Below are 13,082 nucleotides of genomic sequence, written 5' to 3' on the forward strand. Positions count from 1 at the left end.
CATCCGTTCACCTCCCTGATTCATCCCCTTATTCCCCCAACTGGCTAATCCTCCCCATCTATCCCCCTCTTCCCTTCCACAAGTTTACTCACAACCCAAATCCCACACCTCATGCCCTCATTGTTCATCCCTTCGTGCCTAAATACGAGTAATGGAAAGCTAGCTGATTTGTGGACGAGGCGTTTGGAAGATGTGTGGAAGTCTATACGAATAGACAGTGAAGAGGAACTGTCCAGGCATGGCTAGATGAGTATAGATGAAAAAACCGAGAGTAAGAGCCCGCCCCCCACCCCCAAAATGTCACTTGACAAAACACGCTGAGATGAGACTTGAAATGTCCACAAAAGACACAAAACAAGTGCAAATGAGACACAAAACAACCAAAAAGAGGCTAACCAACCACACAGTCTGTGTGGGGCTCCTGTGTAGGGCAGGTGCTCCGTGTTTTGCATGTCTTTGTGCCCAGGATCCCACTGGCTTAATCCGCCCCCAATACTAGGGACTAAATCTTACTGCAGGATAGACTGTAATGAATAAGTAAAGACACAAGAACAAAAGATTGAATGAAAATGACATGGAAAGCGTTGTGGCTGTAGTGATAGTACACAATCGGAACTAAGAAAAGGGTGTCTGTAGAAAAAAATGCCTGAGGCAAGTAATATAGTTTAGTGTAGATGCAGCTGTGGGACGCACTTTATAACCAGGTTAGCTGTATGATTCCAACAAAAGGTGCTCATTCACCCGGGAGTTGGTCATCATAGAACTTTTGTTTGTATGTAGACAACAACAGCGACCAATTCCTCGACCTACCTCAGTGATTATTATGCCTGAGTTTGCTGTGAAGACGGAACAATTATTTTGAAAAGACTGTATTATGAATGTAAAGATAGATGGCTTTTTTGTGGAAATGCATGGAAACGAGGAGGACGAGTTGCCCACGTCGATGAAATCACAAACTCTGTGTGTTCTCTAGTGATTGCTTTAAACTCAACATGGCCCCCAAAAACTAGATTTAGTGCCATCTCTTTAGCACACCCAAAGAGCTGAGCTTAAATCTCGCTGCTCGATCCTAACATAAAACTCCCATTGGCTGCACCGAAGTCACCTGACAAACGAATCCAACCACATGACTTGTCTGCCCGCAGGCGGCTGATTACAAGAGGTGTAGGTGGCACCCGGGGGGCTTGGTCTGGCTCCATCCTAAAGCTGCTTGTCCTGAGGCATTATGGACTTGAATCTGGTCCATGACCTTTATCACATGTCACCCCTCCCCTCCTCCCTGTTTTTCTCCCTCTTAGTCTAATGAAGCAGACATGGAATAAAACTACCGCTCCGGGAAAGTGTTTAAGGATAATTCACGAAAGCAAGGAATGAACCTTCAGCACACTCCTTGGATTTATACCAGGCAGCGTGCAGAAACCGCACAGAGTCCTTAATTCATCCTGCAGCGTCCTGTGTGCGTCCAAATGAGTGGCTCACCCGAGTACCGTCTGTTACCAAGTTTGCATGAAAGCTTGAACTTTAGTTCAGTCCTTTTTCTTCAGGAGACGATGAACCCCCCCTGGCCCCCTTTAATAACATCTGGTTGGCGCTGTTAGCATTTGTTCCGAACAACCAGAGGGACCCAGCGGGCTGTGAAAAACGAGCTTTGGTAAAAGCATCTGGTAAAGACGACTAACCAATTGAAAAGTTGCCCGTCGGTGGAAGGTGGACGTTTCTGTGTGCGTCTCAGTGTCGTGGGACCTTTACATGGTCACGTGCTGATCATCAGAGCAACCAACCATGGAAGAGAGAAGCAATCGGCACATCAACCAATACAGAAAATAGAAAACCTATCATCCGTCTGTCCCTCCCCGGGTTCCCTGTCGGTAATGAGAGCTTCCAGACTCCCGACTTGAAGAGGAGAGATAAGCCGCTCCGGGATTTTTTTTTTTTTTTATCCCTCACAATGATAAACAGCTGCTGGAGAAAAGAACAGGAAGAAAAAAAAAGAATAATCATATTCCTCAACCGAGTGAGAGAAACGGCTAATGTTGATGATTTCTCAAAAACAACTCTATTTCTGACCTCTCCGTAATCCCCAGAAAGTCTTTCAATTAGAGAATGGCTGAGATTCCCCTATTACTGAGCGGCCCTGCTCTGGGACAGACCGGGGAAGGAGCCAGATAATTGGCCAATAAAAATGTAAATAGGGTGGTGGAGCAAACCAGTATGTGTTGTGTGTGTGTGTGTGTGGGAAGAGAGGGGGGGGGATAATCCACTGTGACAGGTTGTGTTGGTTTTTTGTTGGATGCTAATTGGATGCTCATGGAATTCTTTTCTGCAAAAAAATACAACACAGACTTGATTATTGACAGGAGCTGAATAAGACGGGGGGTTGGTGGTCCATGAGCTTTGGTTTGGCCCCCACCCTAACCTGATCTCCAGGTCCATGGCTTTGGGTAATAGGTGAAAAGGGTTGGAAAGACTCGGTTGGAAATGTTTGGGTAAAAGTTGCGTAGAGGGGTCGGACCTGTAATTGGATTTGACAGCGGGCAATATGAGGCTCTAATTAAAACTGTCTGATCGGATCAGGTGCAGTCTGGCTCCAATGAGAGGGCTGTGGACTCATGCCGTGTGTACAATTACATATTTATTGCTGGGTTCATCGCGGCGCACAATAGAGGACAGCTTGGATCAGATCAAATTTAGCTCCATTAATGTGTTTTACTATATTTACTATTCTAGTTATAACTTCACCTCCGTTCCATTTCAGGGAGTGTTTCATCATTTATCATCTTTCAATGCAGTCGCTGTGATGAAATTAAAATATTGAGATGTCATGGCTGACAACCGTGTTGACTAAATTGATAATAACAAGCACATTCTCTAACAATCTGAATTCTGCTCATGGTGTTATTGTATTTAAATCCAATTGTTGTTTTTATTTTATCACTCTGCATTTGATCTGTCGATGGGATCAGCGTATCACGTATATAGCTTCTATTTTCAAAAAGACTGAACAAAAACGTATATCTATAAATATTTTCAACTCTGCATGTATGTATTTGTCCCATTGGATGGGTAATATTTATATTTGCATATTATTTGAGGGTTTTCTTTCATTGAACATAATGACATGTCATGAAAACCATTGCTGATAAGTAAAACAAATTTTGGATTGATATGTGACTCTGAAAAATGAATATAGGATGAGCTCTCTGATGACATCAGGAGCCTTTACGTCTTCGCCGAAAACTCAAGACACACCCCTTTAGACTATACCTTGACTAAAACACGAAAAAACTGTAGCACTAACATATTGTAGCACTAAAATTGTACATAAAATGGCACTTTTCTATAACATCTTTTAAAACTGCTCATTTGACGAAAATTGTACTTTCTGTCGTGTTACTTGTTCTTCTGAGTTTGTATGTAGAAATGCACTTATTGTAAGTTTTAGCGTCAGCTAAATGACTTGTAATGTAATGTAATATGATAATTGGCATTTGAATGGAATTCCACCCAAATCTGAATTTTACCTCAGGAATAAAAATGGGACCAACATAAACCTCATCGCAGGAGAAGTAAATGGACAAATACAGGAATGTAAAACAATAATAAAAAATAGAACATCCCTCAGAGAATGAAGTAAATTCGTTTTCTTTTGTGTCTTTACCCTTTGGAATGACGTTACCCTGTCAGCACATCGCCGGTGGGGAGGATAACAAGCTGAGGATTTAGTTCTACGAGTGCGTTTGCTCATGCACAAATATGCAAATGTCTGTGTTGAGGCCTTTCGTCAGATGGGGAGAGCTCTTTAATAGGTGGCGTGCAGAGGGAGAGGCTCTCCTCCCCCCTTACGCTGCCCTCTCCGTCTGTCTCCACGAAATCACTGGCAGGAAACCCATCCGACTTTATTCATCAATTTTTTCGTCATATTTGTCTCAAACCTTTGTGTCGCGCTGACCTCCCAGCATGCAACTTTGATACGCTTTCCCTTGGGGCGAACGGAGAAGTCGGCACACTTGAATATCAAAAAGAGACCAAGACAGGGCGAGAGCAGCAGACGTCTCGTTTAATATTTCTTCTTGATAAACAAATACTTGTGTTTATCAATGGAAAGAAGAAGATGGGAGAGCTGGTGCCGCTAGACGAGTTAACACTCCTATAAAGGAGCCAGAATTTACGTAGCAACAAAGTAGGGTCAGGGTAAAGAAAAAAAAAACTCATTTTGAGAAGCCACGATATTTTGAAGATAACATCAAAACAAAGTAGTCGTGAATTAGGATTTCCTTGTGCAGCGAGTCCAGGAAAAGGACGACTCAAACGCAAAGTTCGTCTTCCAAACAACAGAAAACTTTATTTAAAGTGGACCACAGGATGCCTAGGCGCGGCCGGGGGACTGGTACAAGGAAAAAGACTCCCCAGGATAGATTAACAAACCGACAAGGAAACACACATGGTTTAAATACACTGGGTGCTGGTGCAGGCAGAAGGGAGGACTCATACGCAGGAGTTCCAGACGTGCTCTTTTTTCCAATACATAAGACTCACCAAACAGACGAACGTGCACCAACGGCAACTGACGTAGACACGACAAAGGACAACTGACACTGGGGAGTGCAGGTGATTGGACACAGGAGGAAACAACCAGGGACACGGCGGGCAATCCCAGAGGGGGGAGAAAACAAAGCAGGGCAGGAAGTGACGTTAACCCAGGGACACAAAAGACAGGAAATTACAAAATAAAACTGCCGTCAGCGTGTGAAGAGGTGAATGACAAAGTACTGTGTGTGGTGTGAAGTGTAGAGAGGCACACTACTACCACAGGTCAATTTACCATTGACCAAATGGTGTCTGTAATTCAAAATGGCTGAAGGCTTTAGCGGGCCTGTTTGGGACCTTTGTGTCCTACTGAAAAATTCTGCGGCAGAGGAGGTGAGGTAAATATTTCGGTGGACAATGAGCGACGCAGCGATAAGATTCACACGCAATTGAGTCCCAAACTGGGGACTGAAGGGGGTCTGAAGGGGATACGAACACATTGGCCGAGCAGACTATACGATTCTGATTTACTTTGCATTAGTTTGTGAAAAAGCTGTTAAACAAAGGTTTTTGCAGCTGATTTCCTGTATTAATTAGGCTAACGTTACCATTGAAAGCACAGCTGAGGTCATGCAGGAGAAGGTTGGGTTTGTAGGGCACCGCTTATCCCTCCATCTTTGCCTCTTTTAACGCTTCTTTATTCCTCTACGTCTCTCTCTTTAAGCTGGTTCACCAGAACCCCTGAGAAAAGTCTCACCTGAGCATGAACCCACATCTCACCTCAAATATGACAGCTTACACTCCCCTCTCATCTGACACACAGAGGAAGGCAGTCACACACACACACTCGCACATCTCAGCTTTCCTCACATCTCCACAGGAAAGTTTGCAACTTCTCTCTTCTTCTCTCGCTGTCACACACACACATACACACACACACACACACACACACACTTAGGGGTGCTCAACTTTGAGAGGAGAAAGAAAGAAGAGATGGCACAGAGAAGATAGAGCTCGAATGTACGATCTGTCATTGTGACCTTTGATGGTGACAAAGTAAGAGACCCTCATCTTTTTCCTCCTCTCTATCTGAAATATTTGAATGAAGAGTCACTGGTTTGTTTCAGGATGTGAGAGGAGCATTCCGGCTGGTCGTGTAGTGTCGGCAGACACTACATAAATTGGTGTGCAGTCAGTTCTTCGGAAAAAGAAATTTGGTTTCGTTACAGGGTGGTCGTTTGCTAATGACTTCAAACAGGAAAACGGTTCAAACAATATAGCGGGATAAAGTGATGTATACTTGCAAACAAAGTGATTGGATACGTGTTAATAAGAAGAAATGAACAACACAGAAAATCTATTCCAAAGTTCTATGTGTTCTATGTCCTTGGTCTTTTTTTAGAAAGACATGAGAAAGGAAGTGAATCTAGTCCAGTTCCCCTTGTCAGGTAAGTTGGTTGTCTTTATTGGCGGCACAATAACTCTTTCCCATCATTTTTCCTTCCTCCAAAATGGTACAGAGCTCAGAAATATTCACAATCTATAAAAGTATTGATTCCAAAAACCCCAATATAGAAAAATATATGGGTGTACAAATTCATCGCACAAAAGTATTAAGAAAAAAAATGTGGGAGTCTTCAGCCAGATTCTGCTTTTAAACTGCCCACAAAAGTGCTTTTAACGTTAGCATGAGCATGATGACAGTCTTACACTTCCTACATTCGCTGGGATAATGCTAAAAATTACGTTAATAGCATGTTGATGTTTAGGTACTTCACTGTTTACCATAGTAAACACCTTATTTTTCTGTGTTAGCACGCTAGTCATTGTTGCTTAGCACTAAAGATGTCGCTTGAAGGTAAATTAGTCGTAAACCAAAGCTCTGGTCAAATAGTAACTACAACTCTGTTTCATCAGGTTCCAAATGGGAAACATCAGGTCCACTACAAACCACGATAGTTTTGACATGATTTTCATACTTTTGAAATATGATCTATTACATGAATTATGTGCTCGCAGCAGTGGGGCAGAGAGCCCCACAGTGACTACCCTGTTCAGCAAACCAATACGCCGCCAATACCCCCCCCCCCCCGGGAAACAGATTATACCACAATTATAGATTATACCACAATGTCACAAGTTTGTTTGTGTTTGACAAGTTATAGTAGTTACTCCCTTCAAGGTTTAGATGTATATGTATGGCTTATAGTGTATGTGTGTGTGTGTGCGTGCGTGCGTGCCGGCGGATGGAGACGTCAAAATAGATCTAACCCAAACCAGTTAATGAGCAGCTTTCCCCACCCGATCTATTGTGATGTCTGATGCTATTTTAAGAATTAAATAACAAAGCTTTTTCCTACACACTCATCCACACAGATGTTGATGTTCAGTAATTGATGTGCAGCACCTTTTCACCAATTAGTGTTCCATTCCTATTGCAGAGATTATGCTTTAGCCTTTCAGTACATCCTCAATGAATTCTAAGTGACGTGTTGTCAAAAACTTGCATATACACGATTATGCTTACCAGAAACGTTGGTTCTTTATTATAATCCTTAAAGCCACACTTTTCATAACTCCAACATCGCAAACACTGGACCTCAACTCAGAAAAACAACAGTTGAGTCATCTTTACTGACTGATCTTCATGTCGTCTGGCGTAGGATGAATCGTTGTTATGCACGAAAAAAAACATCAGCCCCAGGACTACTCTACAACAGGCTACTGCCAAAGAGGCTAAATATAACGAGTAGGGATGATATCACTCCCCGTAGCAACATAGTTTTCCTACAATTAGAGCATTTAGGTGCTTTTTCTGCTTTTTGTAATGTTTTATAATTTAGAGTACCTATGATAGATATAAGACCTTAAAAAATAGTGGTAAGGGACACTGAATTGTGATGAATTTACTGTTTAATTTTGGCAGCTATTTTTGATTTAGTCTTAGTCTTTTAGATGAAAATGCATGTTAGTTTTAGTCACATTTAATCATTTTAATCCTGCTTAGTTTTAGTCTAGTTTTCGTCGACGAAAACTAATTACATTTTAGTCTAGTTTTAGTCACATTTAAAAGCCACAAACTCCTTTTCTTCCCTTCTCAGGCCCAGGGACCCTGTGTGTTGTGTCTACAACTGCATACTAGTCTAATTGGCAGTATTTGGGTTGTCCATTAGATATCCATCCTAGGATAGGTCTATAACAGGGCGTTCCACAATGGGTTCTAAAAAAACGGAGCAGCCAGGTTTGCATGAACATCTCTGCTGGCCGACCAGCCCTGAGCTGTTAAACGGGTCTTCATCTCCACGCACATCGGTCTCTGGAGTTCCGCGTCTTTAGCCTGCTAACAGTTAGCTAAACTGAGACAGCTGAGCTAAACCAAGGAAGCCACACTCACCGAAGCATAAAATAGTCGTCGCGGTCCGTATCGGTGACAAGAACCACCGCTGCCCCCACAGTGTCTGAGCGGTCTGAGTCCGTGTCATTATGACACTTTAATAACTGCTGTACGGGGTCCGTCCACGTCTGTTAGGTGCACGCGAATTAGAAAAAAGAAAAGGTATTGTGACTTCATCACCACCAACATATTCATCTTGCCTCATTACATGTTATTTAGCTGACGCTTTTATCCAAAGCGACTTACATTGCATCCCGTGCATTACATTTTTGCCTGGGGAGCAATTAGGGGCAAGCCGTTAACGTTTTTAACATTTTCGTCATCGTTTTCGTCAACGAAATTAACAGACTGCAAATCAGGAAAGGATTGGCTAGCTAGCACTCTCCAAGATCCCTCCAGCAGATTCCTTCTCTAGGAGAGCGGTCGGTCAGAGACGGCCCGTCAGTTAGCGGCCTTCCACTGCACCCTCTCCTCCTTCTCATCTTCTACATTCACATCTCCTCCTGCACCTGCACTTTCATGACCAACTCCAGACCCTCTGGGGCAGACAAAGCGAGCCGGGCCTCGGGTATAATGCCCTGTTGTTCCCGGCCTGCTGGCCCCAGAGCCTGGGAGTAGATTCCATGCCTCTATTCTCGCTCTGTGACACTTCATCCAGGCATGCCTGAACGCTAGACAATCTCCCAAGAATGCCCAAGCTTGTCTAAAGGGGCTGTTGTGGCTTTTTGCTTTGTCTCATGCCATTCCAAGACTGCTGCGAGGCCTAAGGCCGGACCTCAGGGAGTATCGTCTTGTCGCACAGAAAAGCAGAAATACATTTTTCTTTGTTTACGAGGGAATTCTCCGGCTCGGCTTACCTCTTTCCCTTCCCTTTCATCTTTCTGTGAAAGCCATGTGTGGTAGTGATACGGCAGGAAAAAGGAGAGGGGGAAGAGCAGTGGTAGTGGGCGTTTAAAATGTACTGAGAGGGTGCAAAATTGGAAGACAAAAAGCAAATGGTTGGAGAAGGAGACCAGTAAAAGGTTATCAGAGGTGGTGGAGTGCAGTGGAGGGATGGAGAGAGAGAGAGAGAGAGAGAGAGAGAGGGGGGAGGATGATTTTGTCTCCCCATCAGGGTGCTGTCAGGTTTATAAATAACAGTAATCAATGGATCACTTGGTTCTGTAGTTTGCACTAATTGCTTAAAAAGCAGCGCATGCACACTGTAAAACTTTGCAGTGTAAAATTACAGTAACTTACAGGTGAAACTGCTGCCAGTAAGTTACTGTACGATTTACAGTACCTGAGCTGTATCAAGGGAATACAGCAACTTACTGTATTGCAATTATATGGTACTTTACTGTAAAATACTGTCAAATTTACAGTCCCCTTACTGTGAAAGATATACAGTATGTTATTGTAAATGTACAGTAAAATGGTGTACTATTAAACAGGTGCAACACATTACTGTTAAGTTTCGCTTGTAAAATACTGTACAATTTACAGTAACTTGATTGATTCAAAATGTAAGTTAAATTGCTAAACTAATTCAAAAAATCCAACTATTTCACTGGCAGCTCTATACCCCAAAACATTAACTGTAGTAGAAGCATCTCTAAAATGAACATTGACAAATAATAGGATATAACAACTTTCTCGTTTATTAGAATAGTATAAGTTTGAGCAAACATTATAATAACAAATTCAAATATTCAAAAAATAATATATTCAAGTCAAAATGGGATGGATAAGTTGCGTGTGTGAGAGTGTGTTTATCCAAGTAAGTGATGGGCTGACATTTGTACATCTGTACAAAACGTAACAAATAACGTTGCTGTACGGTGTGGGTCTATACGGCTCCAGACAAAGGCACTCGACACCAGGGTGGTGATTTCCAATGTTTTATTTTGTTCGTCTTGATTGGTGAAACGCGCCGGCGTTCAGCTCGCTCGTTCTGCCGTTCCTCTCGCTTGCTCTCCTTACTGCGTTTTTAAAGGGGGGAGAGCACACACACACACACACGTCAATCACCGCCAGCTGATTGTCAAACGCTCCCACCTGGCACTGTTCCCGAGCCACTCCCCCTCTCTCCCCCCTGCAGCCGAGCCGAAAACCGCGTCGCCACCAAAGTTACTAATCAGTTTCAAAAGAAGAGTCCCAATACACAAGGGTTTTTTACTTGACGAATCCATGCTGTAAAACAAAATTGTGTGTTGATCAATTAGCCAACTTCAATAATAAACAAAACAATACAAATGCCTGTTTGGAAATTGTAGAGAGAGTTAAATCAAAAATACCCCATATGAATACAAAAAGCAACGTGAATGAGTTGGGTGGTCAGTGAGTGAATGACTGAAATATGACATTTTTGTATGACAGGGTAGTCATACAATAGGAATGGGGATTCCGGGATGTCAGGTTTTTTGGACCATTTTACCTCCTTTTGCTGGTCACCTTTCCTTTTCGTGCCTTTGTACCTCTCTCTGGGTTAATTCCAGCTTCTGGCGAGGTAAAACAAAAAGAAATAAACACCAGTCACAGCACTTCTAAACCATTGTTAATAGCAATCCCATATTGTTGGCATAATCATGCTTTTCCAATTCTGGACAGCATGTCCTCTTAACTTTTCACTTCCAGGATTAACAACACATGGTTTCTTATTGGCATCATTGCAAAGATATCGTTAGTGATTTATGCGTAGATACATTTGCATGTATATCAACTCCTTCTGTTCAATGAGATGGCTGATATACAATGCCAGGTCATACGATACAATGCCTTCAAAAAGATCATGGCCGAGGCAGGGCGTTAAACCAGGATTACAAACATGAAAAAAAACTAGTTCACATCAATGAAACCAGCGATGTTGTGTGATCCCAGACACTCTTCCTGGTCTCCTGCTATGTCATCATTAACATTGGAAGCCTCTGCTTCTTCATGAGAGCACCCTGCTTGCTCAACAGTATTTTCTCCAGTAGCATTACCTCTATCGGACGTTGTTGGGGTTAAACTATTATCAACTGCACAATGTACGACTGGTCTTCCCTCTTTAATGTGAATCTTCAAGTGAGAAAATAAACAACTGACAAACTGTCACACTTGCCAGTACAGAAATCAAAGTGGCACAATTAAACATCTAATGTGAATGTCCTTATGCCGGTACATCCTTCATTCAATTTGGACTCCCGTGGACCTGGATGATCTCCATATAAATGACATTTTAAAGCCCAAACTACTATTACAACTATTGAAAGCACAGGAATCTGATGTGAGGGGTATTTTTGTGAAGTTTCATAGTTTCACAGTTTCAAAGGCATATTTAGTACCACATCCATGGCTGCAAAATTGACAACTAAACAACAGAAAAACACACTTGACTACTTGTCTCACTTGTTATTATTTAAGTTACGTTACTAAGTTAATTGCATTCAGTATTTAGATGTTAACTATGCTAAGAACAGTTTAGCTAACGTTAGCTAACTTGCATGCCAACCGCATGGAGAAACAAGTGCTAAATGCCATCAAATGTGATAAAAAAACTTAAATTGAAAGACGACTTACCATGAGCTGAAGGCGAATCATTCAACCGAGTGTGAATGACGTCTATGCGCATGCGCAAATCAACCCGTCGCGGGGAAAGTTCGCTCGCGCGAGGGTTGCTTTGTGGCTTCTTCACTTTCACTGGAACCGGAAGTCGGAAGAAGTTCAAACCACGTACTCGGCGCAACGGAGAAAACTCAAAGAATAAAAATAGCGCGACTTAAATAATCTAACTAAAACAAATTGAATTGAAGTATTAACAGAGGAAATAGTATGTTATTGTTAACTATTATATTACTATATTATGTTAATTATATTATGGCAACGGTGGCGTGGAGTAGAGAGGGTGCCCCGGGAAACCCTTCAGCTGCACACCACTCCCACGGAGTGGAATGGTTTAAAAAATAAAATGAATAAAAACATTGGTTAAAAATGCAAGGTAAATCGATTTGTATAAAAGCGTCAGCTAAATAACATGACATGTAATATATTATAATTCAAATGATTTAAGCTTAAAAATAAATACATGTTACTTTCCTCAGATTAGCAGTACCCAGTAAATTACTGTGAAAAGAAACACTTGGCTGTTAGGATAATGGAAGCAAGTGTTAAAACTCCCAGAATGCCTTGCTTTTGCAGCAGTATACTGTAATCGCACAATACAGTAAGTAACTGTTGGATTTTCACTGTAAATTTACATCAAAGTCTTACAGTGCAGTGTTGCTTCCAGGACAGAATAGTTGTAGAGCTGCTACCGTCTCATTGTATTGTGCTGTTTCACATTTGCACTTGGTGAATTAACACGCCGTGGTTTTCTAACCGGACATTCAGGAGAGCTCCCAAAGATGGACATATAGCATAATTGCGGCAGCGTTTGCTCCATTATCCCACTTTTTCTTTCTCTCTCTCTCTCTCCCCACATGTCCTGCTACTCCTGCACTGTCACTGTCAAATACACAGCGGTAATTGCCCAAATTTTTCAAGGCTTTAAAGGATTCCAGCTGGCTGGCAACAGGAGAGCCGCTCTCCGAGAGCATTGATCCTTCACTAAGTCCCGCCAATCATTTGTAGACTGGCCTATCATAGCGTAGCATCAGCCAAATGTGACTAGTGTCCGACAAACTACTAAAATCGTTAGCCCTGATGCCAGGCTAGTTCAGTGGATTTGAAGCTAGTAATGGTTTTATACTTCTAAAATGCTATGTTTCTATGTTGAAAATAAAACATGAGAAGCTAGAATTAGCATAGCATTAGCACGTCGATGCTACCCTATCGAAAAGGCATATGAGACACAAAAACATTCTTTTTAATGACTGTAAAGGTGAACAAAGACCTACCCTGCTTTACATGATCAGTGTTCACCCCCCATTTAATTGTTGTCTTTCTTGATCCCCACAAAATGGGAAGGTTAACTTTTACGCCTTCTGCTCATTTGATTTCAAATCAAATGATGGTAGATTTGTCTGGTTTGAAAAGGTTGAGGGATTTTTACTGTATCTGTGTTTGATCAGCGTCTGCGCTACACTTAAGACTCTAGACCTCTTTTTCTCACACTGATTAGATTCTGGATGGGTGTGTGGGCGGCTCCGTGACATTACCTTTTTGTCCAACACTCTCCCCACAAAGCTGTTTCCAAGTCAGC

General features: G+C 42.1%; 1 long non-coding RNA gene across 1 annotated transcript; it reads right to left on the bottom strand.

Moving 5' to 3' along the window:
* Positions 1-9,764: 9,764 nt before the first annotated feature.
* Positions 9,765-12,152, bottom strand: LOC119215908 (uncharacterized). The gene is made up of 3 exons (XR_009956819.1): positions 11,462-12,152; positions 10,338-10,401; positions 9,765-9,882 (listed from the first exon to the last, which is right to left on the bottom strand). It is a non-coding gene; the product is annotated as an uncharacterized LOC119215908 (long non-coding RNA).
* Between the last annotated feature and the right edge of the window lie 930 nt (positions 12,153-13,082).

This window comes from Pungitius pungitius, chromosome 8 (genome assembly GCF_949316345.1).
Source record: "Pungitius pungitius chromosome 8, fPunPun2.1, whole genome shotgun sequence".
In the NCBI taxonomy this organism is placed as follows: Eukaryota; Metazoa; Chordata; class Actinopteri; order Perciformes; family Gasterosteidae; genus Pungitius; species Pungitius pungitius.